Raw genomic sequence first — 26,516 nt, 5'->3', positions numbered from 1 at the left:
AATTGTATCACTGTATTGATGACTTAATGCTGATTCCTCCTCTTTGGAAATAGTTGAAAAAGCAGTAGGTTCACTGTCAAAATACCTACAAGGAAAAGGATGAGCTATCAACTTGCAAAAGGTTCAAGGACCTCGGTTGTCAGTGAGATTTTTGAGTCATCTGATCAGGGAAGTCTAAAGTTGTACCCAGTGCCATTATTGATAAAATTCAGGTGTTTCCAATACCAACTACAGCAGAAGGGCTACAAGAATTTTTGAGCACCCTGGGATACAGGAGGACTTTTATACTCCAATTTGTATATGTCCTGAGGTCTCTATGGATTAAGAAAGGCTAGTCATGGATGAAACAACACACTTTACAGCAAGCCAAATTAGCTGTCAAACACAGGCACTCAGTAAATTGAATCCCACCCTATCTGCCAAACTAGATGTGTGTGTGTGTAACCTGGGAAGGGTTGGGTGTGATTTGTGGCAGTGTCTGGGTTCCATCCACACCCCCAGCTAGGTTCTGGTGTCAGGTTTGGCGTGGAGCAGAAGGAAGGTATAGCTTGATTGAGAAACAGTTATTGCCCATCTCCTCTGCTTTGTAGATAGTAGATAAAACCAAAACAGCAGAGGTGGTAGTGAAAAGAATGATACTTATTGAAGGGTGGGTGAAAAATCTATCACACATTCCTAAAACAGATGTGGCCAAAGCCCAAGCAGTGGCATGTTGGATCACCCATCTAGAACAGTGGAGTCACTTGTCTTTGCTGTTAAAAGAAGGGACCTCTGTCACTCCACCAGAGAGGATTCCTGTAGGAGCTGGAAATACCCTATCCCAGAAGATGCAAACTGATGGGTCCACAGGGGAAAAGTTAATAAATGGTGAGAAATTGCATACTGTCTCTCAACTCAGACCATCTGTTTCAGAGGTAGGGGTGAACAGGGTAGGTAGTGGGCTGAACCTAAGAACCAGGTGATGGTGCAGTATTCCGCTGCATGGATAGTGAGTGGTCTACTGCAGGCTTATGCTTTGGATCATGCAGTGATCCACTCAGGTTTGGACTATCTGTGCCCAACCAATCTGGGGTAGATGCATGTGGTTGGCTACCTGGAATGTGTTTAGGTAAAGAACAGCCTATGTATGTATAGAATATACACCTACCATGTATCCAGACACTGGCTCATGCAGTCACTGAGTAACGATGAAGCCAATGCACTAGCTTGCATAAGGTGGCTAGAAAATTCGCCAGCAGATAACAACAACCCATGGCTACATGAGTAGTTGTGATATGCTGGACAGAAGATTCTGTGGGTAGCAGTAAAAACGTGGGAGCTGCCCATTTAAATGTCAGGTCTATGGTCCAGGCATGCCAAGAACATGAAGCAAGTTTCAGGACTGAAACTTTTGCCAGAAACAGTAGGGCATCTTGCCAGCGGGTGCCATCCTCTGCAGAGGTGAAAGGTTGACTACTTAGGTCCCCTTGCTGAATCTGAAGGGGCTGGGCATGTCTTGACCTGTGTCAACACAGCAAGTGGATTAATGCAAGCCAAAAACTAATTAAACCTATATCATCAAGGCATTAACTACATTAATGGCAGCATATGGGACACCTCAAGTCATTGAAAGTGACCAGGATATGCACTTTACAGGAAGAATGGTACAAAAGTGGATTGAGGAAATTAACTTTGGCTGTTCCATCTGCTTTTTCATTCAATGGGAGTGGGATTGATAGAGTTGTATAGTAGCATTCCAAAGGCTGCTTTGATGCTGGACTCCCAGACCTTGCAAAGGTGGACTAAGAGACTACACAAAATGCTGAGAAACCCGAGTGGAGGGCCCAGAGATGGCAGACCCGATGTGTGTTGCAAACAGCTTAGGCTTCCCCCCCTTAGGATCCAAATTAAGGGAAGTGATATATGATTGAAAGTTGGGATGAAAAATCATCTTCTGCTCCCTGCCCTTGAGAACTTAGAACCTGGAACCTACAGGGTAAGATGGCCTTGGGAAGTGCAAGTAGGGCCAAGATGGTGCAGACTACTTGTATCAAGAGAGAGAATATTAGAAGGGAGGAGGTATGGTAGTGCCGTAAGTAATTGGCACGTGACTGTCAGAAATTATAATACATATCTTATTAATTAGATTTCAGGCAGATCAGAAGCTCCCCTCCCCCTTTGGTACTTGATATAATCATTCAACTGTCAATATCATGCCAAAGGTAGGTATAAAAGGCCTGGATATGCCCCTGTTCAAGCTGAAGTTTTGATGCGGGACAGGAATATGGGATGTATTTAACCATGGAGGGCAGAGCTGCCTCTCTCAGTACCAATTAAACATCCATTCTGCTCCCCCTGAGGTCTGCAGCCCTCCTGACTGACAGAGGCAGAAGCAGCAGGGGTTCTGGTGTCAATGAATTAGAACATCATTTTATTCTTCAGTGACATGTAATGATGGACTTCTTGAACATCTTTTGTGAAAGAAGCCGGAAGTACATATAAACAAAAAAAGTGGACTCTTCATGTCATAACATGGAATAATACCAGTGTTGTGGCAAATTGTATCTCCATCACAACTGTAATTATGAACAGACTGTAAAGGATAGCTTGACCCTGATATGCTCAGTCGTTGGTTCGTGCTGTGAAGAGGTGGAGTGTATGGGGACTGTTAGGTCATAGCCTGAACCAGTGATTGAGTAGCTGGTGAAGGAGTGTAGCCAGCCCTGGGAGCACAGGTGGAAGCAATTCACCTGTGTGACTGGAAGGGATGGACCCTTGCTCCATCTCCCCTTAACCTCATTTAAGGGCTGGCAGCCACAGGGGAAGGATTTCTACTGAGAGTTTGCCCCCTTTAGAGTGTAGTGTGAGCCCTGATTCTTGGATAGAGATAATTGATTCCTTCTTAATTACTGGATTGTGACCGCTACCTTTCTTGGGTGATCTGAAACTGGTTTAAAGCTGCTTTATCTGCTATCATCTATTCTTATATTGCCAAAGAATTAGTTTTATATGTGTGACATACTGTCTTCTAGACTCTAATTAAAACTTATTTTTGGTCCTTAGGTGGAATGACTACTCTGCTGAGATGAGCTCTTAATTAATGCACAGAGATCCTGAAAGTCCCACCTCTCACCAGTAATGATTGACATCCAAGGATACATAAATTACACTAATTGAGCTTTCTATTTCTACATTTTTCTGCAGCCAACTCATCAGAAAAGGTAAGTGAACAGACCAGCATAAGAGAAGTTATTTTGCTGTCATCTGTACCTTTCTGAGGGGGGAAATCTTCAGTGCTAGTGTACTTTTTATTACCATGGATGTTAACTCCTTTCTTCAGTATTTAGGTTTCCTTTACTATGAAAATTAGTATATATATATTTTTTAATTCAGTGACATACACCTGAATAATCACATAGTATGCACTATTGAAAAGAAAATATGCATTTCAAATCGTTTGGCAGTACTAGTGATCCCAAATAGCGTTGCATGGGAACGTATGTTTTGTAAATCAGAGTAATGTGATATTAAAACAAGATATTTAGCTGCTTCTGAGTAGTGTTTTATCTGTAAATGTTTTCTTAATTTTGACCTGCAATTTGAAGCACAGTTTGTATAGTATTAAGCAATCATTTTTTCTTAGGTTTCAATATAGTACTTTATTAATAGAATTTTCCTCTAATCATATTATTACGGAATTAGTTAAGATGAAGTCACTGAATACTGACTTCTGAGTTGAAGTCCACTGAAACCAGAAGATACTGCTAAGAACACAGTGGATTGAGAGGAACCAAGAAAACGTGCTAGAATGTATCTGAGCTTATTTGGCAGAGGAATTCAATTGCAAATGTCACATATGAAGTATTAGAAGCAGTCACAGGGAAAAAACTGGAAATAAGGCTAAACGTATGTCTCTAGAAGGATTTCTCTAGGGTTTAAACAGTAATCCAGGGTATAATGACAATTTATTCTGTCTTGGGAATCAGCTTTTGGCTGATTTGTTGTCCGAGTGTCTAGATAACTTTCAAACAGTCTAAAATAAAATTATTCCTTATTTATAATACACATTTCTGATTACAATAAATAGTGAAAACTGCACTCTTGAAACAGGCATCAGATTTTCAAGGCCAGATTCAGTGTTTTATATTCTACATTTACTTTGTATCTATCTTTGTATCTTTACTATTTTCTAGAAATGTGAATGAAAGCATTAAATGTGTGTAAGAGCATTTAAACATTTCAGAGAGATTATTTTAAGACTCTGTCGACAAGCCTACAGTTTAGTTGGTGTGGCAGAGGAATTACGCTTCCTTGGTAAATAACTGCATTGGATAAGATCATATACTTATTGACATATCTTTAACTCTGAAGTGGAAACAGATATAGTTGTTTCCATCTAGATGAAAAGCGAATGGATTTATGGGGGGAAAATAGTGTAAACAGATATACGTGTTGTTTGGAGACTGTTTAACTTCTGAGATGTGTGAAACTTGGCCTGCTCAGAGCATTGTGAGGGATAATTTAAATCTACGCTTACCACAGAAGAAATATCAATGCCTGCCTACCAAACTCTCAAAAGTCTTTGAAACTGGGTCGTTTTGATGTGGAGACTAAAGAACCTATATTGAAGTTTAAAAACAAACAAAAAAACAAAAAAATAACAGCAGTGGTAACCAGGTGCAGTCACCTACTGCTGCTTCTGAAAAAGAGTGCCAGAGAAGCTTGAGATATAATGTTCTTCCTACATTGGTGTTTGTTCAAAAACTCTGCTGGTGACATCATGCACAGTCCTGGTAGAAAGTCCTGTTTCTTCTTTAAAGCTTTTCATCCCTTGGTTAAGATCTGATTAGACCCTGAATTGTCCAGGCTAAAATGTTTTGGCTGAGCACAAAATGAATTATTTTTCAGTGAGGAAATTTAGAAGAAGACTACATGGAGAGAGTTTGAGTCAGTCTATGTGCTACAATGAATGTGCTTTCACAGGTCGGTCGCTCTTCCTCATCCAGTTTCTTCTCCTGGCTTTCTCAGATAGGACAAGCAGTGTGCTCCCTTCTGAGCCCTTCCAGGAAAGTTTCTTCCATTCTGTTTGTCAGAGGCATGGCTCTGTTCGCTACCAGCACTTCCCCGGAGTACCTGTTTCATGGCACCTTTCTGCTCTGTTTGTTCTTTCTTTCTATTTTCTGTTTTACTGTCTCAGAATCAGATATTTTTTCTCATGTGCCTACATAGTTGATCTGAGGGAAAGAGTTCACCTTCTATGGGATCCTATGCGATTTAAAATGCAGTAGTAAGGAACAGGGAAAACTTTGCTTTCTGTAGTCCTACTTAAATGAAGATATCTGTAGTAATATACACTATTTTTCAAACAAAGCTGAAATACCTTTTTACACCCACCTGTCAGCCTAAAAAATACCCCAGGATACTCTGGAACCCAGTGATGTTTCTTGAGTCTCTGCTTCTGGGTCAATCTCCAAGAGGGGAGAGCTTGAGAGAAAACCAAGTGTTGCTGAAATTCTCTAGTCTGCATGTGCTGAAGTTGAGCAAAGAAGGAAAGGGGGTTTGGTCTTCAGTAACAAAAGGACATTTTATGTTAGGTATCAGCCATTTCTCCCTTAAAGATTTCAGCCTTCTTTGTTGTAATAACAGATAATTACTCCCCACCTGCAGCACAAAGGCTATAGAGAAAGGAAGTGAAAGGAAAGCTAAAACCAGAATTTAGAAGGACAGGTGTTGGACAGAAAGAGGTTCTAATAGAGGAGGAGCACAATGTCCTCTTTTTCTCCAGAGTTGTGGAAATGTCTGTTTCTTACGAAAGTCTTTAAAAAAAAAAAAAAAAATCTGGAAATATGGTAGTAAAGTATCTTAGAGTCCAGACATAAAAATATGAGTACAAAAGGAATCAATATTTAAATACAGAGCCAGATGTATGGAGAAAGTAGATACTTTATAAGAATTCCAACAGTGTTGCTAATTGATGAGTAATCCACAGAACATGGTTAGGCTAACACCTCTGGGCAGTAAAGTTTGTTCTAAATTCACCTTTGTGACATAATTCTTGGGACAAAGTTCTTGGAAGAATGTGCACTCTAATTTGCTACTTGGAGAAAGCTGATTTGTTTAAACCCTAGGAGTTCAATAAGAATAAAAAAGTATAACTTCATGAAATGTACAGTCTTATGAGAGCAAGGTTGATGTTTAGATGCAGTCACAAAACTGGAGGTGGATTACTCTATGCTTCTGTGCAACATCATGCAGCCATTAACCTGACAGGATCTAACTTCATTATCATGTTTGCAGAAATTGTGTGTTTTTATATGCACCAAATGCATTAGCTTGCTGTAAGTTTCGCTAAACTGTGTTTGCCCAGGTATTTATTACCAGAAAATATACCCATACATTCAGAATATTGACAACTGTTTTAAACTGTAGTTAAATGTACTTTATAGTGATTAAAAAGAATACTTTTAGCTATAGCACCAGCTTTAAAGATCATAGCAAATGTCTAATCAACAGAGAACAATCATAGAATAGTTTGGTTTGAAAGGAACCTTAGAGCCTTAGAGACCATCCAGTTCTGACCCCCTTGCTGTGGGAGAGGACCTCTCTCACTAGACCAGATTGCTTAAAGTCCCATCCAATGCCTCCAGGGATGAACAACAATATATACCTCTTGCTTATGAGAATGAATTAGACACTGATAGATATTTCATTTTGAAATGCAACAATAAATGATTCTCAAGATTACATGGTAGAGCCTGCTCTCCTTTGGTTTTTGGTACCAGTAATAACAGATCATCAGTCAAGTTAATAAAGTGCACCTTTATTATATATTCTGCATCTGTACATATGCTGCCAGCATATGATCAAAGACTGCAGCTGTTTCAGTTATATCACAGTCATTTCATAGACATAGCAGAGTTCCAGGGACAGCCCAGTCACCTTGCAGATGTACAGAGTTCCATGCAACCTTATTAAATTGTACCTTGATGTTATATGAAACTTGTAGTACATCTATCAGGTATGAGGCGCTTGATTTCTGCATTAATCCTCTTAAAAATGTGTTGCCTCTGTCTTCTCTATAAATCCAGGTTTTTGTTAACAGAGTTTCATAGTTCTGTGGTTGCATATTTTATTTTTGCACTTGCCAAAAGAAAAGGATTATTAATAGCCAAAATGGCTGTTGTATCTTGCACTCTAAGGCAGTGTGAAGGCATTAATGAAATAATGAATATTAATTAAAATAATTATATTGTAAGCTGGAATGTTGAAGCATGTCTTTATAGCCGGTAACATGTTTTTATTTCACTTCATAGACTTCCACTTCATGTAAGTTACTGAATTTTTACATTAACTATTACTAAACTGGAATTTCACCTCATAATCTGATATGTTTTAATAATACTTGATTTTTTTCTATATTATTGAGTTTCAACACAAGAAACATCAGAGATCCTAGTAAACAAATGAGTTCTGAAAAACATGTTTTGTGAGTTAGTTAACATTGAGCACAGAGTATCTAACTGCTGTATTGCAACAACTGCTGCTTAATTTGTACTAAGTCCCATTTTCTTAGTTCCACCTTATCATTTAACAAGAAAAATATGAATTTACCACTTAACTAAATAGTATAACAAACATATAAGCAACCAATTAATCAGAGATCGGAATCCTAGCAGTTTGTTAAAGATACAGCTCTAACAAAAAATACAACTATAACTCTTAACTACTTCTCCTATACATATTCTTCACACTTTACAGATAAAGGAAGAATTATGTGTGCATTTCTTCTGATAATTTTCAGGGCATGTACAGAAAAGAATAGACAGTAACGCTAAAATATGTTAGGTGGAATAATAATCTATTATGGTAACAGTCAAATTGCTTGTCATGTCATGAAGGGTTATGCTTTAATTAAGCAATAAGGCATGACAGGGTGTGAATTACAATGTAATAATTCTTGTCTAGTGTACTGTTAGGCAAGAGGCCAAAGGCCCAGTGCCACTGAATGCTGCAGGAATGAATTGTTAAGCTGTAATTTAAACAATGCTATATCATATTACAATAACTGTAAAAATATTACATTTTAAAATGATAAAAAGTTACAAATTATAATTTTTCTAGACAAAACTACTCCCGTATTAAAGTATTTTGTTGCAAATGTTATTAAGGAGAAGAGTGATTTTTCTATTTATTATCGTACCTAGATGACAGACTGCAAAGATTATTGTTTTGGGGAGATCTGAAGGATGCTATTTTGCTATTATCTTTTCTAAAATAAACAGAAGACTTGCAGCCTTAAGGAATTTGGAACAAATTTTCTCTAAAATCTTTCTTTTCACTGGGCAGAATTAATGTGTAGTAATTAAAGTCAAAGCTTTGTGAAACTCCTCATTCCTGGGAGCCTTGCATTTACTGGAGGCTTTGTTATTATCTCTTTACACTTTGAAAGCATAATTTTTCTTTCCATTCTTCCTTATTGGCACCTTTCCTGAAGACACCTCACTTATAAAGCCCTTCAAATTCATCTCTTAGACCAATTGTTGAAAATACATATTGCATTTTCTGTGTTTTTTTTCCTTAAACATCAAAGGAGAAGTCAATAGGAGGGGGACAAAAACACAGGAATGTGTGAGCTCCAATTATATTTCTTTGCTACAAAGCACAAAATCAGAAATATTGTAAAGAGTGAAAGTGTTAAAAACATTAAGTCGTGAGTTCTGATATTTTTCCTGCATTTTCACTGTTTCCTTGGGGTGGGTGGGTGTGTATTATTTGTGGGCCAATGTCATAAGAGGCATTACTATCAGAACAGCACTTGTATACGCAATGTCAGAGGTGGATGGTGGTGATACTGCAGTAAAGATTGAATGTTCCCACCAGTATTTTATTACATTTTATTGCCACGTGGCAGATGGCAGCAGAGGGGCAGTCTGACAAAATGGTGTCTGAAATAGAAGTGTGGATGAAGTAAAGGTGTATCGCTGAACTCCTCTGTGTGGGGGAAAAAAAGATAGCACCTACTGTCACTCACTGAGGCTCGCTGTATGTTTCTGGAGACCAAACAGTGGATGTGAGCACAGTGAGTGGTGCATTTCAGCAATGATGATAGCGGGTCACCTTCACTGACGTAGATTTGTACAAGTGTGGCATGCAGGCTCTTGTTCATTGCTGGTGAAAATGCCCTGCTAATTATGGTGACTCTGAAAAATAGTATTTTGTAGGTTAGACTTTGCTCTATCAAATAGTGCTGTTTATGCTCTGTCTGTTCTAGTTCCTGTGGAAATGAATAGGAGGCATTACTGTCAGAGCCATCTACATTTCTGTTAATTCTGTATATTCATATGTTATATATACATACAGTTTATATTACAAAGGTTGCTATATATAATAAAAATTAAGGTACTAAAACCTATGTAGTTAACTTTTCTAAACTATAATGTTTATCTCTGCTAAGAAATCATACAGTATTGTTCTCTTTGCACAGTTATCTCAATTTACATGTCTGGAACAATGTTCAATATATCCATACCTTAACTGAGATGTGTACAATTTCCATTTTGATAGGAATTAGAAATATCATCCATTGGTGTATTTATTTTTTAATAGCTGAGACAAAGTGTTCTGAATAAAGGTTTTCTCTGTTATTGGCTTCTAGAGGGCTAGATTAAAATATCAAGTTTTCATGATTTTCCATTGCTTTTGTGGTAGTGGAAACCAGTGCAGCTTCCAGAAGCCACAGGTCTTCAGTACAAAAGTACTGACTTTCATTGTATTCTGCAGTCTTTCCCTTTCATGTTCAATATAAAGACTGTTATCTAATTTACTACTGAAAATCAGGTATGGGATCAATTTGCATATTGTTTTTTTCTGCTTAGTTGATTGAATTTTGTTTTCCCCAAGTAAAATCATAATTTTGTTCACTTAATTACACTACAGTTATTACACTTCTTTCAGTGTAGCAGTATTGACTGTGGTTATATTAAGAAATAATGTTTAATACTTCCTTATATCATCTCTTCTGTACAATAGCGTAGCAGCTGGAGTAGTGGTAATAATAGATCTCATGTAAGAAGAGAGTTGCTGTTTAGGTCAGTACATGAACAAAGGGACTTTTTTCCATAACATTTGAAGCAAATTTTCCTTCAAAGGATTCTTTGTAACTTAAGAAGTCTGTCATGTGATGGAGTTCACAGGGGGAAACAATTGGTTTTATTTCCACAACAGTTAAGTAGCTTCCTCTTCATTCTAAGCACAATTCATTTAAAATAAAATGTATTGCACTTCTGCTATGGTTTGACACAGTCATCTTAGGAATTTGCGTTTGATTTCATAGTGATTAGGAGGGCATTTCAACTTGTTGGCTTTTGGGAAACACTGGTCTTTAATGTGAAACTGCAGCCTGGATAGGTGTTCACACTAGATTACTCACCATTAAAACATTTATAATGCTTGTAGCTCCAAAAAACTGTTTGATGTTTTTAGTTACTTGTTCCATTTTTTTGTAATAAGCAAATTTGTGAAAGTACTCCATAACTTCTGCAAAAAAAAAAAAACCAAACAAACAAAAAAAAACCAAACAAACAAAAAACAAAAGCAGTGACAAAAACTACTGAGGGCCAAGGATAATATAGTGCCAGTTGAGGCTTCTGAGTTTTTCAAAATAGAAGTGCTTTCTAGATTTGATTAGCAATGACATATTATACGACAAAAGAAGAAAAAGGATTTAGAAATGGAAACTAAAAATAGTTGCGTAGTAATTTAATAACCTGGCAGATTTTATTCCATCTGTTAGGAAGAGTTTGAAAGCCATTTCCTGCTGCCACTCACACCGCAGAAGCTTCAGAGTTCAGAGATGGAATCAAATACCTGATGTGAAAATCTGCTATTATGATTCATATCCAAAGATTCATATCAATATCCTTGCCTAGAATATTGCACAGGGTTATTTAAAAAAGATGAAGTGAAGCTAAAAGTTCTGGATTATTATCTGTCTTATTGTTGATATCACACCTTGGGGTGAAAAAAATGACTGAAAATATTCTTCACTTGTGATTTAAAAAAAAAAAAAACAAACACAGGTTATTGAACCTATTCCATGTTACTGGACAACTTGAGAAAGCTTTTTTTTTTTTTTAAGAGGATGTCCAGTATTCAAATTCCATCATTACTTCAAGGGTGACAGGACAGTATTATTTTGATCGGTGCTTTGTTGTCATCCAGATCTGAGAAGCAGACTGGAGGATGGCAGTGCATCACCTCAAATTAGGTGGACAGAAGGTGTGAAGGGGAGCATGTGGTGTAACCTTTATTTGAGGAAGTGACCTTCCTTCTCACCTTAAATTAGTACTGACTTGCACTATGTTCTAACAGCGGGATAGGTGGAACAGCTCGCATGTATCTGCCTGTACCTAGTGAAAAAGCTAGAATCTTGATTATTCCTAGATGATGTTTTCTCAGTTGTCTGATAGAGAACACGATGATGTTTGTTGTCTTTAACAAATTTTCTGTTAGTAAGCTCCCGGTGATGTAGATGTAGATGACAGTATCAGATGACAAAGCTGCTCTGTACTTGGGAAGCAAGAATGTAGATGGAACTGGGATGTGGGTAAGTGATAGAAGTTACCATTAGTGCTATAAGTCCTTGGGAAGAGAGATGTGTCCTTGGCATTTGATCATTCAGGAATAGAATTCCAAGAGAGCACTGAAACTTCACTGTCAACTTGACAGTTTTTTTTTTCTAAACTGACCAGAAGAAACCCTGATAAGTGTGTTTCTATCTGAAAATGTACAACTAATCCAGCTGTTAGATTAAATCTTCATGAAAAATTAAAATGCTTATGTAATGTACTTGCCATCCATTCACACATACTCACATGCTTTTTGCAAGTTTTAAAATTCTCTGTTGCAGTATTGTATTTTTTTTTCACTTGAAATCACCTGTTGTGTTAATCTTAATACAAAGAAATAGTGACAAATACAGCAATATAGCAGTAGGTTTTCTTGTTTGTTTGTTTTTTCTTTCTGAGGCAATTCCTTATTTTGGAGGAACATTTTCAGGTACATGATAGAAGCAGCATTTTTTTATTATTATTATTCAGTTCTGAGTACTGTAGGAGAGGCTTTTTAGCATCACATCAAGCCCTGGTTCTAAAAATTGGGCATCAGCAGATGTTTTCATAACTGGGTTTGAGCTCTGGATTTAAATCTTTTTGCTGCGTTATTAATCCACCATGCTGTCTGCTCTGTCAGGATGTCCTTGTGTTCTACCCACTCCATGTAAAGCAGATGTGATATTCACAAATACCAATCAATTAGAATAGCACTGGTATTCATGATATTCATAAGCATAAGAAACTCTCCCATAGAAAGTTTGATGCTAACATTTTCTACCATTACTTAATTACTCCAGCAGGCTAATCTTAAAATGTAATAGTACTAGATTACTGTGCTAAAGCTACACTAATGGTGGGTTAATATGTTTTCATATTGAAATCAATTTTTTGTCCCAGTGAATAGGCCTCGGACTTAATAAGACTGGCTCAAGAAAACCAATTTGTTAATGTGCAAAATCTGGTGTCTATACTGTTTGGGCTGCTGAAGAAGGATGCGCAACTTGCTGCAAAAAAAAGGTCGCAGAGTTGACCCATGTGCCTTTTAGACTTCAGGTAGAACGTAGACAGCAGTCTCAAAAAGTGCATCATTAAAATGAGCATGAAGACATAGATTTCCATATGGAAGAGCAAAATTTGTAAGTTCATACAGAGTTTCATTATACAGATCAGATACAAGTGAAGGTTTAATTAATTGGTGCTGATTTGTAGCAGAAGGGCTTAAGTTTGATCTCCCCTTTGTACGGGTCTTGTTTTAAGCATTCCTCTCCTCACCCTTTGACCTACCATTAGCATTTGAACAGGTAAACCATTTGATGCAGTGTTTACTTCATTTTAGTGTAACCTAATGGACACCAAACATGGCTTTTTTGCATATGTATTTGTATTACACCAGAGATTCCTAGAAAGAACGGAGAGATGAGAAATGTAGAATGTGAATACAAAAAAGAACCAGTAGTCTTGGAGGAAAATAAATACTTTAATACTCCTAATGATGCAAAAGATATGTCAGTTTAAAAATGATCTCAAGCACTGCATTTGTATTATTTAGCTAATCTTTCTCATTCCTTTCAACCATCTATCAGACAATTGATTGGATCAAACCAGATTTTAGCCTTTTCATTTACAAGCAAGGATTTTTACATCTCTGACTGTGCTGTACACCTCAAGGTGGCCTGAGCAGCCAGTAGGAGTAATAGGAGTGATTAAACCTTGTCACAGGGGGTTAGATGTGGTGCTTTCTTCCCACATGACAGGCTGTGACCGTCAAACAGCACTGAAGCAGAACAAACGACGGTGGCAGTTTGCTGCAAGCGGTGCTACTGTCAGAACTCCTGCTAGAAAGCTAAATGTGAGATATTTAGTCCAGGGAAGTTCCAAACAGATATGCAAATTTTGGTTTCAGAAATTTCCCTGCAAATAAGTAGTGACATGCATTAACTGTGGAGTGATTGTGGTGTTATGTGAATGACTGTCCACTGTCTCATGCTGGCCATGAGCAGTTTGTGGGTGACGCTGTTGATCAATTTACATTTGTGTTTAGCTGTTCCTGTTATATGATATCTGCCTTTTTTTCGGTGAGCTGGTTTTCTAATATAATTAGAATGAAGGCTGTCATGGCTCTTTATGGACTGCATGTGTTTGTCAGTCTGAATAACTATGTACAGGATGCTTTGAAAACCACATGCTTGACTGAGATCAGGGTAAAATCGCATGCACATACATACTATATAAGCTTTAATTTCTTACTAAAGAGAACTGTGTGAGGCTTCAAAGCAGTGAATTTAAGATTTTTAGCTTTTCTTAAAAGGAAACACCCAAGAAAATGAAACTCACAATTCAGTCTGTTACAGATACAGAATCCCGGATTTTTGTAATACAGCAAGCTTTGAATATTTACAGAAGAAAGCTAAACATCTTAGTAGTCCACGTGAGGGAATGCATAATATGAATATTTTTTATTACATTTTTAAACTGATTGTATAGTGTTTTATGCCCAAAGGAAGGGCAGTAGTGTGAATCTGTGTGTGTGTAGTTAAAGCATTAAAGGAGTCTGGAAAAAAACATTCCAAAGAACCTCTATGAACCGAATAGAGAGCCAATATAAATGAGAATGTTTTCATTATTCAAATATATTTCCTTTGTAACTGAAGAGAAGTTATATTTCATAATGCTTTCACATAAATAATAAAACTAATAAGTAATCCTGAATAAATTCTGCCTTGAAATTCTCAAGTTGTGGTTTGTCGCTACTAGCAATAAGGTTAGATAGAATTGTCTCACTTGGCTGTGGATTGTAAAGGAATTAAAGCTTAAAGTAATGTAGCTGAGGGTGCATTGATAATGTCCCTTTCAGTGGGACTAATCTCCTCCTTTCATACTTCATTTAAAATTATTTCTCATTTGTACCTTTTCCATGTAGATGTTGTTTTAACTGTATTATTCTGTATTTATTATTATTCATTATTTAGTTTTGCAAGTCTTTCCTAAAAAGATGGTTAGCAGTGAGTTTTTAAAAACTTTTTTGCACACTTTTTTCTTGCTCCCGCTGGGTACTAAAGGCATAGAGCTTTACACGTGCTGTCCTATTTTTCACATACATTCATGCATTGTGACTACACCATCAGAGGTGACTGTTTCAATTTTAAAATGAATGAAGAGAAATCTTGTCCTATTAAGGGAAGATTCACCAAAGCTTGCCTTAGATCTGATCATGTGCATCCTTTGTTCTGCATATTCTCCTTAAACTATTGGGCATGTTGCCTTCTGGCAGCTCCTGGATTGTGCTTCTCTGTTATATCCCAACCAGCAGCAGCTGCAATAACACCAGCAGAAATACTGATGTGACACTTTGCTCTTTCAATGCGGGGCATCTCTCTTACTCAACTTGTTGTCTTTCTGGTGAATTACGTAGGATTTGTCACAGGAGAGCAGTCTGTGCTGAACTCAGAGTTCAGTTGCTTGGATATACCTGCCCTTTTCCCAGTCCTTTAGTGCCTTTTTTTCATGATGGAAGTTGAGACACGCTGGGAGGGAAGGATTTGTAGGCAAAAACTATATAGGGAGCATTGTTTCCATCTGGTGAATGTTGTGTGGTTCGCCAGAGAAAAGCTCAGGTCCATCTGTCTTTTCTGGGGATGTTAGAAGATGATGCTCTTCAATAAATATTATCGACGTTCTGGGCAGCATAGGGAGTGGTATGAGGTGAAGTGGGACTTCTATCAAGCAGTAGTAAATTAGAAGTTGCCCTTAAAACACTATTTCAAATGTCAGTCTTTTCCTTTCAATTCTTTTCCCAGATTTTTGCAGACCTCAAAAAGGTTAACTAGTGGTTGACGTAATGCAGTCAATGTGTATTACTGAGCTAGGACTGCCTCAGAAATCAAGATGGACTTAGAAGAAAGCTACCTTAAATTCAAAAACATTAATACAACCTCAACAAAATGAATTTGTTTGCTTTATAATTTCTCTCCATTAAATTATCACCCCAAATATGTGATTAGGCAGAGAAAACGGCTATAAAATCTTTCATTAAAGTAAAGGAAGCATCTCCTTCTTGAAGAGCAGTACAGAGTATCGTCCTGGAACAGTGTTAATTTCTTTAAAACGTTTTAGGTTTTAAATAAAAAAAAAAAAGTCTACAGGAGGTGATGTCAATATCAGTATTAAATGGTTTTCAATTAGTAAATTTAAGTTAATAAAAGTGGCAATGGTTATGTGTGGTTTAGAAAACCCCTCAGCAGCTTCTTTGAAGTAAGTCATTAAAGTCATGATTTAGATGTCCTGTCTTGCTTACCCTCCACACAAGCAGTTAATACAAAGCATTCTATTCTATTGTTACGAAAGAAAAAAATATTTTTTTTAAAAAAGAGCTGTAAATTAGGTTGTGCTGAAAGCATCCATTTTCTTGCCTCCATCACTGCCATCTCCCACTGTTTTCTTTGATATATGATTTGCAGACTACTATTATTATTTATGTGTTTTACAATTACTACGAATGACACCTCCCCTTCCTCAGCCCTAAGCCACAAATCTGAAATGAATAAATGCTGTTTATTGTGACAGTCTGCCTTTTGTCTGTGGAACAATGACAAACTACACCACTGACAGCCAGTTGCCGTTTTTAACTACTGCTCTCTAGCTCGGGCTTCGAGTGCTCTTCAGAGTGTAACAATAGACAGTCTTGAATAAAATAAGTGAAAATTTATTGTGTTTGTTTAGCATGCTGAGACACTATTATCCAATACCTTGAGTAAACAAGAAGCATAAATGATGTAAGCACAATAGTTCTCTGCATGTCGTTGCGATTTATATAACTGCGGTCATTTCAGAATTAACGTATTAATGCCTTTTAGTGTTAATCATTTTGTGTTATTCACATAGAGAATTGCCTTTTGACTGGAGTGAAGTGAGTGAGGAGAAATAACAGGAGCACTTTTAATTATTTGTGTAATGTAAGAACATTTCTATTCACTCTGCCTGATCTCTTCAACAGAGCTATGGTAGCTTGCAATGACTTGATCTGTGTGAAATTTATGAATGTCTTCTGACCTGAAGCTAACAGGTTTTTAAGTAATGGTAGAAAGTCTTGTTTAAGATCTAATTGTACCTAGCAGAGAGGATTTTGTAAGTAACTCAGTTCTTCAAATTTAACTGCACCCCAGCTTCTATGTAAATGCAAACTTTATATAAATATGCTCAGGGATTTATTTGGTGTCATTTTTCTTAAATTTCCCAAAAGATTTTCCACGTGAGTGTAACTTTTCATCTTGAAACCAGGTGCTCTTCTTTTTTAAGTGCCGCATCTTCCCCTTACACACATTTGCTGCACATACGTGCATACACACACATGCGACGCTTCAATTACTGACATATAATTTTGTGGTTTGTTTAATAATGGCAGAACCATGTGTACTGTTAAATTAAGCCTTTGTTCAGTGCATAAAGCTGCATATGCTCTATATCTGATCCAGAAGACTTTTTGTTATATATAATAGCATCATGTCTGTGTTCTAAAATTTCTCAGTTTATTTGTGGTGTTGTAATATTTTCTTTCCTTTTTCTTAAATATCAAAAACAAGAGAGAATATGAGCAAATTTCAGACCATCATAGGCACTGAGAGCTTGTAGAAAATATATTTCTAAACAAAATCTCACTTGGAATCTCAGATAATTTCATACATTAAAATCTGCAGTTACCTTTTTAATGCAAATATCAAATGAATAATTTGTCTTCTCCTCTTGGACTGCCTGTGTCTACTTACTGTATTTTTTTTTCTCCTTTCATTTTCCCTTTGATGTCTCCAATTTGTTTCTTAGACTTCCTGTCTTTCTCCTTGCAGAAACACCTGGGTACATTCTCCATATATTTTTTTCTACCTGTTCAACAAAGAAATGTATTATTTCTGTTTTCATTTTCAAATACAAAGCCAAGTAGGGAGCAGGGTAGCTTCAGAGTGCACTGATTCTTGCTCTTGCAGAAGTTATTCCTCCAGGGTTGCTATTTTTACAGCAGTGCTCTGAGAAAACCATAGAAGAAAATCTATGAAGAAATGCAATCCCATGTATCTCTTTGTATAGTGTATAAAGATAACATAAATATAGTTATATTATATGTAACTATTAAATATATATAGAGAATATATAAGTTCATCTATAGATACAGAAAAGTGAAACGATAGCCTTCTGTCTTTAGAACAGTTGGGAATAATTTTGAGAGTTTTTTTAAAAAATAATATTAATATATAGTCCAGAATTATAAGCCTACAAGTTTTAATCTAATGTACAGGTAGAAGGCCTTGGATGTATTTTGTGTGGATAAGAAGTAGGGTTGTACTGAAGCCCTCTTCCTAAAGGCTCAGTGAGCGCTGAACTGAAGAGAAAAGCTCTTCTAACACCATCTTTCTCGCCTACTAGGTTTTATGGTATTGAGCACCATGAAATTAATGAATGAATCATATAACATAACAATGCATGAAATCATGAATGGACTTGCACGTTTAGTAAGGAAAACCATTTTTACATTTTCTTTAATGCAGAACTTTTTATCCTCTTGTATTGCCTCTTGGCTGCCTAAATAAGTATCCACTTGAACAAACAGCCTTGTGCACATTCATGCAGCTGAAGTATCCTTTCTGAAGATATAAACTACAGTTTAGCATTTCATATAATACCTGGGTGATGGCCATTATCTAGCAGTAATAAACAATTTGCCATCAGTGGTGCTATGCAAACGTTAAGGAGTTCTTTTAGAATCTTGAGGTTAGTTGAGCTTTCAGCTGACCTAATAAATCATTTGTGTTTGTTTTAATTTTACTTTCACTGTGAATTTAAGAAAGTTAATTTAGGAAAGTTTCCTAAAGAGTTATTTTTTTAAAAAAATATTTTAACTGACCCAATTATTGGTAGTTAAAAATAAGAGAAAAAATAAAAATGTATGTTTACAAGAGAAGAGTGGATTCTGGCAAACTCATAGTACAAAGTATGTAGCAACCACTGCCTGTGATATCCAAGAATAAGATCTAAGGAACAAAAGTTCAGGATTAAATAGGTGTTTACTATTATTTGATTGTATATAGATTGACAAATACTAATAGCAAGGTCAATAAAGACTAAGTAACAGGTACTTTACTGTTAGCATACAGATGAGACTTCTCACTTGCTGGAAACTTTTGTCATCTATAACAAAAACTCCAAAAAACAAATAATGTGGCCACCAAATATTTAGCTTAAGCTTTCTTCAGGAGTGAAATGGTGAATTGTGATTACCAGGCTTCAGTCCTCTGATGTACTTATACACATTATAAGCTATGTAAACGTGAAATTTTACATTGATGTAACTCTATCATGAGTTACAATGATCTGATTTTTTTTTTTCTATTTCTCAAACCTGTGGAGAGCATATGGTTTCACGCATGTACAATGGGTTTATCTAGATTTAAACAGACTTCAGTAGTGAAGTGCTTTTCAATGGCAGTCATCTCAGTGAAACTGCTTAGTCAGGATACATGTAGTCACTTGCAAAATAGCAGTCCAAGGGGATCCTTCCTCGAAGGCAGAAAGATTGGGTCCCTTCGTTATAGAAGAGCTGAGTCTCTTTCCTAGTACCCTCTGTCCTAGTTCGAAAAACTGTAGCTATTCAGCTCTCCTCATCTTCTCTGTTCCCCTCTGCACTACTGGACTGCATGGTATCAATGAATGAATCCTATTTTGAGTGACAATAAATTAATTGAAAAATAGGTGTATATTGCTATTTTGGCAATCTAGATTTAGTATTCTAATCTAGTAGAAAAGCTTTCGTGCACTTATATTGCCTCTTAGTCACCTAAACAAAATCCTCATTTGTGAGAGTAGTAATGTGTCAATCATATAATACAATGCTGTTTATGCTTCAATTTGAAAATATGAAGCACGTTTTCAGTTTTATATTTTTCTCTTCTGTAAGTTTCCTTGGATCCTGGACTCATTAGAGGTGTAAATTAGGAGGAGTATCAAGGGAACTGAGTAGAAAACAAAACAACGGTCCGTTAATTTAGACCTTTTGAGCTAATATGCCAATAACCATAAAATCATTTTCTTAAACTAGCAAAACAAAAATATAATTGACAGGAAAAAAAAAAAAAAAAAGGAATTGAAAAACAGAGAAGCCTTATAAAGTTTGTTAGGGATCTCTTGCTAGCAGTTAATTTTACATGCAGAATATCAAAAGCTATTGCCTGAACAAACCACAAAGTTCATAAACCTTCTTGTTCACTTCACTGTTTGATATGATAACGTATGGAGCATACGTAATTTTCTTTGACTGCTGGATTGTTCTGTCTTTCCAAAGTGTGTCTTACTGCTAAATACCTAGTTTCTATTAATTTATGTGAAAATCACTCACTAAATACTCCTGAAGACTTTAAAAATAATTTTCTTCTATTGGCAAGCCAATGCTTCCTGAATTTCTGCTAGAAAGAAAAAAATCAAAACCAAAGTCCATGTGCAGTCATTAAAAACTGAACCTAAGAAAATGCATATTGAGGAAGCGCTATAAAAATATTTATCTACAGATATTCTTTTTTTGATTAGTTTTTCATCAGCATAAGAAGCCACAGAATACCCAGGATTGTTTTTGCATTCCAGTACTGTCCTCAGTACTCGGGTGTTCTCCAAGCACAGAAGCAGTGTAGAATTCCCAATGCAAAGAGATTTACAGATAAAAAAAAAAAAAAGAGGGATAAGAAGATTAGAACTAAAATATATGCCAATTTTGTAGAATATATAATGAAATCCCTATTAATATGTAACCTTGACTAAGAAGTTTCAGTATGGATCTCTCAGTCTTTGCAGAGGATTTGGAAAATCTTTTTTGAGTAATTACATAAATATGCAAAGGAAATCTCTTAGTTTGTCCATGTTATCCAGCAGAAGATTACTGAAAATGACAAAAGAAAAGTCTGGAAGAAAGCTAATAATTGCTGCTCTCCAGAATATGCACTAGAACCGTTGCTAAACTGAAGAGAAGGGAACATTTTTCTAAGGCAGAAATACTTGCCAGTAATTAACATTTATATGCACTACTGAAGAGTAAGGAGTGCTGTGAAGAACACCAAAAGAACCTCACGCATCCTGAGAATATATGTTCAATTGTGGCTGATGAAACTTGTCCTCCCTGAGTGGGAAACAGCAGACGCTGCAGTGAACAAATTACAGTCTCTTGCGTGTGCTGGGGGATTCTGATTAGATGTAGCCTCTCAGGACAAAGATCTAGGCATCACTGCAGACAGCTCAATGAAGACATCTGCTTAAAGTGTATCAGAGGTCAAAAAAGGGAATAATATTTAGGCTGGGTAGGGAATATTATGGAAAATATTACAACGTTACATAAAATGATGTACATCCTTACCTTGTCTGTTAAATTCCATTTTGGTCAACTCTTCTGTGAAAATGATATAGAGGGGAAAAATGAAGGTTAAACAAGGACATATATATTGTCCGTATTTTTTCCTCTGGCTTAGAAGAGAGCAAACTATAAAGAAATACATCATTCTGAATAGTAATCAAAATATCAACTAGATGTTCTCCTTTTTCATTCCTAATAGAGATCAACTAAAGACGTGTGTCTTTATGAAATGCAAGTCTTGTCCTTCGTACATACCAATCTTTGTTGCTTTAAATGTAAGATTTGTGATAAAGTGTTTAATTAAATCCTATTCATCTGGAAATAAGAATTGAGTATTTAGTACTAGCAGAATAATACAGATAAAGCTGAAAAACTTTGTTTTAAAATATAATGTTATCATTGCAGAATAGCAGTCCAAAATAGCAGTTCTGTCTTTGAATTCTATCATTCCTTTGTGGTTTTAGTCAAACTGGAAAGTAAGAGTGTTTTTTTTTTCCTAAGTAATACAATGATATTTTTCCCTGTTAAACAAACAGTTGTCTGCTGTTTTTTCTTTTCCCAAATTCATGACGTCATGTCAGTAATTAAGTATTCTACTGTATGTTATAAGAAACTACTGGCTAAGTGGGAAACCTTTTATCAAGTAAGGCTTGGATATGTGTTTTCTATAAGCAACAAAAGCTTTTGGAGAGGTGGAAGCAGGTGGAGATTAACTCTTTAGGATACTTATCTTGTATTCTCTCTGCATGCTGAGTGGATATACTTTAAAGATCATGATGGCAGATCCTTCTCTGCCATCACAATGGACTAAAAGACAAACCCAGTAGTCAAATGATCTTGTCAAGCTTTTTTCCAAATATGATTTCAAAGCACTATAATACCATTAGCTAACAGTCATTTGAGCTGTTTAGTAAGTGTGCACACATCTCACTTGTGTAGAGTGAAGACCTTAGGATGAGTAGGAATGCATGTTAGTTACCATAATGGCTGTTTGAACAAAGGATAAACATTATCAAATGATTTATTATGATGTGATAAAAGGAGAGAAGATATTTATAGAGGGGAATAGAATCACAATTATCTGGGCAATTAAACATCAGAACATAAAGCTGTGAAAAAAATAAAAAAGGCTCAGGGCCCATCTTTCCATTTCCCTTGGTTTTCTTGATTTCTGTTTTTCCATTTTCTCCCTCCACATTTCTCTTTCTAATTTTCTAGAGTTATGATTTTGGTCAAGAAAAAATATTGATTCATCTTAATCTATTCCATATGTTATTGTGAAACATATAAAACATGTGAAACAGTTACTTCAGTACTTCTACATACAATGCTCATTACTGTTTGATTCATTGTTTCTTACTTTCATGTTTGTTGTTTAATGAATACTTCTCTTCATTTTCTCCTGGGGAAAAAAATAATACCATTAAGCCTTATAGCAAAAAGAATAAATCTAAATATGATTTAGTTCCTGATGTCTACATTGTAAATTTCTAACAAAGATATTCATTACCAAATGTAAATAACATACCAGAAGGATAAGCTTAGGTATTGTTGTGAAGCCTATCCACTTTTAGGATATGAAATAACATTTTGCCAGATTTCTTTGTTAAACTATAATTGTACTCTGAGTTATTTAATTTTTGTGGCTATTAAAAATGTTAGAAGGGCAAGAAGTAAGGTAATGAACTTTTTGTTAAGTATGTTAGAAAAACAGAGAGTAATATGTTTCTGGGCATGAGGAGTATTGGAAAAATATTTGAGAACTGAGGTGTGCTGTGAACTTTATGGCAAACTTTATTCTTAATATAGTGAATTAAGGTAGAAGGCCGTAAGTTAATTACTAGATATTATTTGATACTGCAACTCTCCTTAAACATCAGGAATTAAAGCAGGCTAACAGTTTCATTGTGAGCAAAAGACAAAGCCATTGCAGTTTCATTTCTGAAGTTGAGTATGGATATCTATAAAAATTAGTCAAGGGTTATTAGCTTAGTTATGTAATTATGTTGATATTTGAATCAGTCTATTTTTCCATTGATTATTGCTGTGAAGCAATAAATATATATAAGGGGGCAAGCAGAAGTATGGACACTATCCTCATGATAATAACTTCCTTTTTCTTATTGTAAGACAAAGGAATCAATAAATTATTCAATATGTTATGGTACTTTAGCTATTAAATATTAGTAAAAATTATTGTATATGGTCTTAGTTTGAGGAACCAAGGTTCTCTGTATAATCAGCTTAGATGCCTCACTAAAGTTAAAAACACATTAGCAGTACAACTCTTGCCAATCAAATACAGAAGGAGATCAAAAACCGATGTCTTAGTCCTGATAAAGCCCATCTTACTAACACCAGCTGTGCTATCTTCCTTCTGTTCTAAGATAATCCCTGTAAAACTTCATTGCTTTACCTAGTACTGTTGACAGGTTGCAGGCCCATAATTGCAAGAATTACCCAACTGATTGTTTTATTTATTCACATGATAACTGATTGACCATGGACTCTAAAGCGTTAAAACTCTAAAATATAAAGCCTAGTCAGTTCAAACGCATATTAAAAATGAAATTATTGTTTTCATCCACAGAACTCTCTATTTAATTATTTCAAAACTCTTTTATTTTATCTGACATTCTGATTTTAAAATGATGGGTTTAAAACTGCACTAAACATAATCTCTAGTTACTGTTGACAGGGAAGAAATTTCATTACCGTCATCACATATATCATGTGCTTCCTTCCTAAATACAGAATGAAACTATTTACTGAATAGTTCTGACATTTTTATTTGTTATTATTAAGTCTGATAGCCATAGGTGTTTTTTTTTAGCGTTGTCTTATCTTTTTTTTTTAATCTAATGATCAATTTTTTCTAATTAATAATTATGATTTCATTTCAAATTCATTTTTCCTAGTGTGCTTGTCTCGCAGCAGGTTTTGAGTTCATGAAGTGCTTCCTACTAAAGAACCACAATATTTCTATTTTTCATCTGGACTTTGCATTTAGCATGTGAAAATGAAACACTAGCAAAATGTAGTAATGAAGTCTGTGCTTTATTACTTACATGGCATGGAGAATGGTCATCTACCTACCTATAAGATACTTTTTAGGAGACTAATTTATGCTTTAGAACTTTTATTGTTTTAGTAAGAATTTCACAGAGTGCAGGCAAGCAGAGAAATATCTTCAAAGTAACCAAGATTTTTCTTAAAGGAGTGGAATAGAATTTATTGAAGATGAAAAAAATTCAAATATATTAAAAATGACTCTATGTGATAGAAATCTACTAAAGAATTACATGGAAGTGGTGGGAGAAATGTCTATAACATGTAAGATAAAGCTGAAAAATAAGCTGAACTTCCAGCTCCCATTTATTTTATAGTTTCATGATCTCACTTTGCCAGTCACAGGCTGTGTTGCTCTTGCACATGGGGCTGGAAGCCTTGTATGGTAAATCCTCCTCCCCTCCTTGATGTCTCTGTGCATTATCACAGTAGAAATGCACACATACTACTCTGCATAATACAAGGCAGTAATATTTAACACAGAGCTCCTGTGACATACACAAACCACTCATTTCTTGTTAATATGGAAACAGCAGAAAGTCTCTAGAGGGTTGTCCAACCTTATAATGAGAACCCTGTGTTATGCGCAGCTCTGCAGCCTCAGAAGTGGCCATGGATTCGTCCCCTGCTGTGAAATTTGGCTGCTGCCTGAGGCCCTGTGGAAATCATGTTTCTTGCTGTGCCCAACCACGTGCAAGCCTCCCTGCTGAGAAAAGGAAGGAAATTCACTGAACTGCGTTCATCTCTTTCTCTCACTGAGACAGAGAGAAAAGCATCTGCAGAGCAGTATTTCCTTCCAAATTTTTTTCTTCTGAAGAGAGAAGTAGGAGGGCGTCAGTATATTCTTGAGGATGTGCTGATTGTCAGTGAAGAACTTGATATCAGGAGGACAGTCATACTAGCAGGCACTACAAATTCAATAGTTACCAATACATTGAAGGGGGGGAGCAGGGGGGTGGAAGGAAGCCTTGAATATTCTTTGCTTCTCAAGAGATGCCAAAATCAGTGCAGGAGAAAAAAGGAGAGGTGTAATGTGAACCATATGTATTATATTGTTATGACCTGCCAAAATCAGTGGAACAATAATAATCACATGACTTTATAGATTTTACCTATTAAATCTCATTTACTTGATGCCTTTGCCCTTGCTTTTCACTTGGGAGACAAGGGTTCTGAGAGCCAGTGAAATGTAAGGGACCAATATTCTGAGAAAATACTTGGAAAAATTTGGTGTTTAAAATCACAAATAAATTATACACTCAAAAAAATTGTGCTGCAAAGAGCATTTTATGTGCTGTGGAGTTGAAGTCTTCAGAAAATGACAAGCAAATAAAATAACTTTGTTTCCCCCTAAATGCGTTCAATCAAAGGTCTTGATCATGAAGACAAAGTGTGTTTCAGTTTATTTGGTTCAGAGGCTGAAATAACAGTGAACTTGGAAAGACAGCAATAGTGTTAGGAGAGTATAAGTGGGAAATATTCTTGAGAACACAACTGATGGAGAGCAAAAGCAATTTTGTTTAGCTTTGATATTACCCATTAAAAACCTGGTAAGAGCTTGGCTTGCATAAATAGTGAGTGTGTGGATGTTAGTAGACCTATTAGAGTATATGATGATTTGAATTAGTCAAAAGAAAGATAAAACATTGCTGATAATGCCAATAAAAATGCTTTAATAAGCTAAGGAACGCTTTGTGCATTCTGGCAAAGATGTGCTTTTTTATCCGTTCAGCTGTGCTGTAGAAGTAGGGAAAAACAAGCACAAGAGAAGACTGAAAAGAGCATGACAGGAGTCTACAGCTGGAAAGTGATCCTTCGCAAATGAGGAGGCAACTTGTTATGGAGGGAGAAAACAAGGTACTATGGAGATAGGCATGAAAGAGATGTGAGCTGAGAATTATCTCAGGCTGGAGGAAGGGGATCACAAGATGAGAATGCAGAAGTCAAAGACGCTTCTCAGTGATTTCAGTAAGGAGGAGGATTGTCTTAGGAACGTTATAAAGAAACAGAATCAGGGACAAAAATAAACTTGAGATATAGCTCTTACCAGAAATTAGAGAGGAGAGCAATGTAATAAGGAGAACTGAGAATGAAAAGAAAGGGAAGGAATTCAGTTTTAGAAATGCCTACTTCTTTTTTATATTTAGCCACACGTTTAGTACTGAGAAATGTCTAGTACTGTCTGTATTATATATATACGGTTGCAGTATGGATGCTCTCAGCGTCAATGTTTTCTTTGTTTCTTTTGAGGACTATTAGTAGAGCAGAAAAAAAAAAAGATGTAAGCCATAAAAATATTACAAATATTTTCAGATTGGTTTGTCACAGTGCATATATATACATGCATGTACTATTATGGCCGTTTTAGGAAGAGTGTTATATTCTTAACGATTCTGCAGATAGGGCGTATGACCTAGTTCCAGGCTGTTGAGTGATAACATTTGTGTGAATCCTATAGGATTCTGTATTGTGCT

General features: G+C 36.0%; 1 protein-coding gene across 5 annotated transcripts in view; it reads left to right on the top strand.

Moving 5' to 3' along the window:
- The window catches only part of TENM3 (teneurin transmembrane protein 3), a 583,022-nt gene that overhangs the window by 4,871 nt on the left and 551,635 nt on the right, over nucleotides 1-26,516 (top strand). For all 5 annotated transcript variants that reach the window (XM_090138907.1, XM_090138906.1, XM_090138905.1 and 2 more), the window contains exon 2: nucleotides 3,043-3,200. The gene's annotated coding sequence lies outside the window, so the exon portion shown is untranslated. The remainder of the gene's footprint in view (nucleotides 1-3,042; nucleotides 3,201-26,516) is intronic.

The sequence above is a fragment of the Phasianus colchicus genome, chromosome 4 (genome assembly GCF_987193195.1).
Source record: "Phasianus colchicus chromosome 4, bPhaCol1.hap1.1, whole genome shotgun sequence".
NCBI classification, from domain to species: domain Eukaryota; kingdom Metazoa; phylum Chordata; class Aves; order Galliformes; family Phasianidae; genus Phasianus; species Phasianus colchicus.
This window is presented reverse-complemented; position numbering and strand designations above follow the sequence as displayed.